Below are 7365 nucleotides of genomic sequence, written 5' to 3'. Positions count from 1 at the left end.
TAGAGTAAAACCACCTCTGAGAGCCACCGATGATGTAGGCCATGTGGTAAATGTATGTGTGAGCACTTTAGTCAAGGTCATGAGCACTTGTAGTAGCCTTCGACACATAGAGAGAGAGAGAGAGAGAGAGAGAGAGAGAGAGAGAGTGTGTCAAGGACTATGAGTTTAGGGACTTGAGGCACTGGTCGCGCACTACCAAGTAACAGGGAAACTTGGTATAGGGTCCAGGTGTGCTAGGATTATTCACTTGTTGAGGGGGAGGTGTTGTAAATATAAGTGAATAGAGTGTGTGCGGGAACAAGCCCTTAGCAAGAGGCGCTATAAAGAGAATCTATAAAAGAGAGAAAAGCTGTGAAAAGGTGAGAAGTATCTACTGGGAGAGAATAAAGGGTAGCATGAGAAGATTTAGGATGTGTGGAGATATTATGGGAAGAGGTGGAGAGAATCAAGCAAAAGAGGAGGAGTGAATCAAGGAGAAATTAGTGAGATTAGATTCTTGGATGTAAACTCTATAAATTGAGGCATTGGCCTAATGAGAATTTGCTGGCTTTTGATTACCTATGCCTACATGAAGCTATCAGTTAATTGCTCACGAATCACGTCTTAATTATCATCTAATCTCTTTATTAATGATGTTGATTCTAGCAATTGATCCACCATAGCTCATCACATTGCTGTAAATTTAACATGGTATCAGGGCCTAGCCTAGAATCCATCAATTTATGAGCCCATTATCTTGCTAATCACTTGGCTAATTAGGATTAGTAGATCATACATCAAATTAGCCCAAACCACTTTAGCCAAGCATAGCTATAACCCTTGTACTCCAGCCCATTCAAACAAAAGCTCAAACCGCTGGCGCAGGCAGCAGTTCTATGCGATTTTGTAGGTGCCTATTTTCTAAAGGAAAACTGAGATCTCTGCTGCTCCAGATGCAATGGGTCTGATTCCTCTTGGCCCTACGGGTTTTCAAGGGTGCTCTACAAGCTGGTGAAGATAGATTTTGATTTGATCAAGACTACAATAAGATCTAAACTCTTCATTAAATCTGGAGGAGCAGGTGACGTTGGTAAAACAGAGATTAAGCATTCAATGTTTGGTCAAATCTTGTGTTTCTTGGCTTAATCCTCTACTAGACTAATTTCTATTAATGGCCTTCAAAGGATTTGAGCTCATTTGAACTCTAGGGCCTCAGATCTGGACTCCTTGCATACTCTGTTTTTTGCACACAAAATAGAGGATTAATTTGCTAATCAGTGATTAATCAATACTTATCACTATTTTTTGGTGCAATTGAGGGTTCAAATTAACCATTGGGTATCTAATACAAATCCCTATAACTTCAGATTGCAATTCGGAGATGGTTTGATACTCCAACAATGCTGTATAGAATTGTTACCCGTGGTTTAATGTAATTTTTGGTGATTTTATGCTGATAAATTTGTTGTAATGATCACCTAAACACTTGATTGAGTTGTGAAAGGGTAGACACTGCCCTTGAATCTTAAAATTGGATCAAGAGAGGTAAGACCCCTTCACATCATCATGAGTACGGCACAAGAGATAGCCAAATTTAATGGGGAGCAGTTTTACACATGGTAGACAAAAACCATGTATCTGCTCATCATGAGGAAAAATCTGTGGGGGTAGTTGAGGGAAGAGATGAATTCCCAGAGGTGAGAGGGGAAAATGAGTGAAAGAGCAGGAATAAAAAAGCATTGGGACTTATCACACTCAGTTTAAATGATGAAATCATTCATCACATCACAGGGATACAATGGGCAAAAGATGCATGGGATAAACTCAATAAATTATTTGGCACACAAGCTAAAAATTCAAAGATAAATCTGTTAATGCAATTCTACAAATTGTATATGAAGGAAAAAGAACCTTATCATTAAGCAAAAATTGTCAACCACCATTGGCAAAAAGGTAGAAGATGATGAGACACTAGCAATACTTCTAAAGAGTGTGGACAAAGGTGAATATGAAAACATTGTAGCAACATTAAAGAATGTACCTGAATTGAAGCTGCACAAGATAGAAGGAGCTCTACGAGAGCAAGCGACCAGGGTCAAAGAGAAGAAATGGCTGGACTCAACAAAACTGGAGAGGAAAAAGCATTCTTCACCTGAGGAGGATTCTCTCAAGGACGAGGACGAGGAAGAGGTAGAGTAGGAGGAAGGACCTTCACTTTTTGCCACAACTATGGAAAGCTAGGACACATGGCAAGAGACTGCTACCAGTGGAGAAGGAACGACATCGGCAAGCTTCATGAAGGCTCCTAAGTGGAGTCAAATCATCTTTTCTGAGAGAGAGAGAGAGAGAGAGAGAGAGAGAGAGAGAGAGAGAGAGAGAGAGACCCCACAAACCAATGTTACCTGCTGCAATAGAGTAAAACCACCTCTAGGAAGAGGTGGAGAGAATCAAGCAAAAGAGGTGGAGTGAAACAAGGAGAAATCAGTGGGATTAGATTCTTGGATGTAAACTCTATAAATTGATGCATTGATCTAATGAGAATTTGCTGGTTTTTGATTACCCATGCCTACATTATTAAGCTATCAGTTAATTGCTCACTAATCACATCTTAATTATCATCTAATCTCTTTATTAATAATGTTGATTCTAGCAATTGATTCACCATGGCTCATCACATTGCTGTAAATTTAACATGGTATCAGGGCCTAGCCTAGAATCCATCAATTTATGAGCCCATTATCTTGCTAATCACCTAGCTAATTAGGATTAGTAATTAAGTTTTTACCTCAATTTTCAATTAGTCTCTATACCCCCAGCTGGTGGAGGAGCTCTCTCTTCCTTCACACATCAAATTAGCCCAACCACTTTAGCCAAGCATAGCTATAACCCTTGTACTCCAGCCCATTCAAGCAAAAGCTCAAACCGCCGGCACAGGCGGCAGTTCTACACGATTTTGTAGGCGCCTATTTTCTAAAGGAAAAATGAGATCTCTGCTGCTCCAGAGGCAATGGGTCTAATTCCTCTTGGCCCTAGGGGTTTTCAAGGGTGCTCTACATCAAGACTACAATGAGATCTAAGCTCTTCATCAAATCTGCACAGGTGACGTTGGTAAATTAGAGATTAAGCATTCAATGTTTGGTCAAATCTTGTGTTTCTTGGCTTAATCCTCTACTAGACTAATTTCTATTAATGGCCTTGAAAGGATTTGAGCTCATTTGAACTCTAGGGCCTCATATCTGGACTCCTTGCATACTCTATTTTTTGCACACAAAATAGAGGATTAATTTGATTAATCAACACTTATCACTATTTTTTGGTTCAATTGAGGGTTCAAATTAACCATTGGGTATCTGATACAAATCCCTATAACTTCAGATTGCAATTCGGAGATGGTTTGGTACTCCAACCATTCTGTATAGATTTGTTACCCTTGGTTTAATGTAATTTCTGGTGATTTTATGCTGATAAATCTGTTGTAATCATCACCTAAACACTTGATTGAGTTGTGAAACGGTAGACACTACCCTTGAATCTTAAAATTGGATCAAGAGAGGTAAGACCCCCTTCACATCATCATGAGTACGGCACAAGAGATAGCAAAAATTTAATGGGGAGCAGTTTTACACATGGTAGACAAAAACCGTGTATCTGCTCATGAGGAAAAATCTGTGGGGGTAGTTGAGGGAAGAGATGAATTCCCAGAGGTGAGAGGGGAAAATGAGTGAAAGAGCAGGAATAAAAAAACATTGGGACTTATCGCACTCAGTTTAAATGATGAAATCATTCATCTTATCTCACAGGGATACAATGGGCAAAAGATGCATGGGATAAACTCAATAAATTATTTGGCACACAGGCTAAAAATTCAAAAATAAATCTGTTAATGCAATTCTACAAATTGGATATGAAGGAAAGTGAACCTTTAATCACACACTTGAACAAATATAAACGCATTAAGCAAAAACTGTCAGCCATTGGCAAAAAGGTAGAAGATAATGAGGCACTAGCAGTGCTTCTGAAGAGTGTGGACAAATGTGAATATGAAAACATTGTAGCAACATTAAAGAATGTACCTGAATTGAAGCTGCATGAGATAGAAGGAACTCTACTAGAGCAAGAGACCAGGGTCAAAGAGTAGAAATGGCTGGACTGAACCTTTTTAATCACACACTTAAACAAATATAAAAGCATTAAGCAAAAACTGTCAGCCATTGGCAAAAAGGTAGAAGATGATGAGGCACTAGCAGTGCTTCTGAAGAGTGTGGACAAAGGTGAATATAAAAACATTGTAGCAACATTAAAGAATGTACCTGAATTTAAGCTGCACGAGATACAAGGAGCTCTACTAGAGCAAGAGACCAAGGTCAAACAGTAGAAATGGCTGGACTCAACAACTGGAGAGGGCAAGAGACTGCTAGAGCAAACCCAGTGGAGAAGGAACGACATCGACAAACTTCATGGAGGCTCCTAAGGAAGTGGAGTCAGATCATCTTTTCTAAGAGAGAGAGAGAGAGAGAGAGAGAGAGAGAGAGAGAGAGAGAGAGAGAGAGAGAGAGAGAGAAACCCCACAACCCAATGTAACCTGCCGTCCCAATAGAGTAAAACCACCTCTGAGAGCCACCGATGATGTAGGCCATGTGGTAGATGTATGTGTGAGCACTTTAGTCAAGGTCACGAGCACTTGTAGTAGCCTTCGACACATAGAGAGAGAGAGAGAGAGAGAGAGAGAGAGAGAGAGAGAGAGAGAGAGAGAGAGAGAGAGAGTGTGTCAAGGACTATGAGTTTAGGGACTTGAGGCACTGGTCGCGGACTACCAAGTAACAGGGAAACTTGGTATAGGGTCCAGGTGTGCTAGGATTATTCACTTTTGAGGGGGAGGTGTTGTAAATATAAGTGAATAGGGTGTGTGGGAGAACAAGCCCTTAGCAAGAGGCGCTATAAAGAGAATCTATAAAAGAGAGAGAAGCTGTGAAAAGGTGAGAAGTATCTACTAGGAGAGAATAAAGGGTAGCATGAGAAGATTTAGGATGTGTGGAGATATTGTGGGAAGAGGTGGAGAGAATCAAGCAAAAGAGGTGGAGTGAATCAAGGAGAAATCAGTGGGATTAGATTCTTGGATGTAAACTCTATAAATTGAGGCATTGGCCTAATGAGAATTTGCTAGTTTTTGATTACCTATGCCCTAATTAAGCTATCAATTAATTACTCACTAATTACATCTTAATTATCATCTAATCTCTTTATTAATGATGTTGATTCTAGCAATTGATCCACCATAGCTCATCACATTGCTGCAAATTTAACATGGTATCAGGGCCTAGCCTAGAATCCATCAATTTTTGAGCCCATTATCTTACTAATTACTTGGCTAATTAGGATTAGTAGATAATTAAGATTTTACCTCTATTTTCAATTAGTCTCTATACCCCCAGCTGGTGGAGGAGCTCTCTCTTCCTTCATACATCAAATTAGCCCAAACCACTTTAGCCAAGCATAGCTATAACCCTTGTACTCCAGCCCATTCAAACAAAAACTCAAACCGCCGCGCAAGCAGCAGTTCTACGCGATTTTGTAGGCACCTATTTTCTGAAGGAAAAATGAGATCTCTGCTGCTCCAGATGCAATGGGTCTAATTCCTCTTGGCCCTAGGGGTTTTCAAGGGCGCTCTACAAGCTGGTGAAGATAGATTTTGATTTGATCAAGACTACAATGAGATCTAAGCTCTTCATCAAATCTGCAGGAGCAGGTGACGTTGGTAAAATAGAGATTAAGCATTCAATGTTTGGTCAAATCTTGTGTTTCTTTGCTTAATCCTCTACAAGACTAATTTCTATTAATGGCCTTGAAAGGATTTGAGCTCATTTGAACTCTAGGGCCTCAGATCTGGACTCCTTGCATACTCTGCTTTTTGCACACAAAATAGAGGATTAATTTGCTAATCAGTGATTAATCAACACTTATCACTATTTTTTGGTGCAATTGAGGGTTCAAATTAACCATTAAGTATCTAATACAGATCCCTATAACTTCAGATTGCAATTCGGAGATGGTTTGATACTCCAACCATTCCGTATAGATTTGTTACCCTTGGTTTAATGTAATTGCTGGTGATTTTATGCTGATAAATTTGTTTAATCATCACCTAAATACTTGATTGAGTTGTGAAAGGGTAGACACTGCCCCTAAATCTTAAAATTGGATCAAGAGAGGTATGACCCCCTTCACATCATCATGAGTACGGCACAAGAGATAGCCAAATTTAATGGGGAGCAGTTTTACACATGGTAGACAAAAACCATGTATCTGCTCATGAGGAAAAATATGTGGGGGTAGTTGAGGGAAGAGATGAATTCCCAGAGGTAAGAGGGAAAAATGAGTGAAAGAGTAGGAATGAAAAAGCATTGGGACTTATCGCACTCAGTTTAAATGATGAAATCATTCATCACATCACAGGGATACAATGGGCAAAAGAGCGGGAATGAAAAAGCATTGGGACTTATCGCACTCAGTTTAAATGATGAAATCATTCATCACATCACAGGGATACAATGGGCAAAAGATGCATGGGATAAACTCAATAAATTATTTGGCACACAAGCTAAAAATTCAAAGATAAATCTGTTAATGCAATTCTACAAATTGGATATGAAGGAAAGTGAACCTTTAGAAAAACTATCAACCATTGGTAAAAAGGTAGAAGATGATGAGGCACTAGCAGTGCTTCTGAAGAGTGTGGACAAAGGTGAATATGAAAACATTGCATTAAAGAATTGAAGCTGCATGAGATAGAAGGAGATAGAAGGAGATAGAAGGAGCTCTACTAGAGCAAGAAACTAGGGTCAAAGAGTAGAAATGGCTGGATTGAACCTTTAATCATACACTTGAACAAATATAAAAGCATTAAGCAAAAACTGTCAGCCCCATTGGCAAAAAGGTAGAAAATGATGAGGCACTAGCAGTGCTTCTGAAGAGTGTGGACAAAGGTGAATATGAAAACATTGTAGCAACATTAAAGAATGTACCTGAATTGAAGCTGCACGAGATAGAAGAAGCTCTACTAGAGCAAGAGACCAGGGTCAAAGAGTAGAAATGGCTGGACTCAACCTTGGAGAGGGCAAGAGACTACTAGAGCAAACCCAGTGGAGAAGGAGTGACATCGACAAACTTCATGGGGCAAACTTCATGGAGGCTCCTAAGGAAGTGAAGTCAGATCATCTTTTCTGAGAGAGAGAGAGAGAGAGAGAGAGAGAGAGAGAGAGAGAGAGAGAGAAACCCCACAACCCAATGTAACATGCCATCCCAATAGAGTAAAACCACCTCTGAGAGCCACCGATGATGTAGGCCATGTGGTAAATGTATGTGTGAGCACTTTAGTCAAGGTCACGA

This window comes from Cibotium barometz, chromosome 28 (genome assembly GCF_041138505.1).
Source record: "Cibotium barometz isolate CiBa-2024 chromosome 28, ASM4113850v1, whole genome shotgun sequence".
NCBI lineage: Eukaryota > Viridiplantae > Streptophyta > Polypodiopsida > Cyatheales > Cibotiaceae > Cibotium > Cibotium barometz.
Note: the sequence above shows the minus strand (reverse complement) of the source record.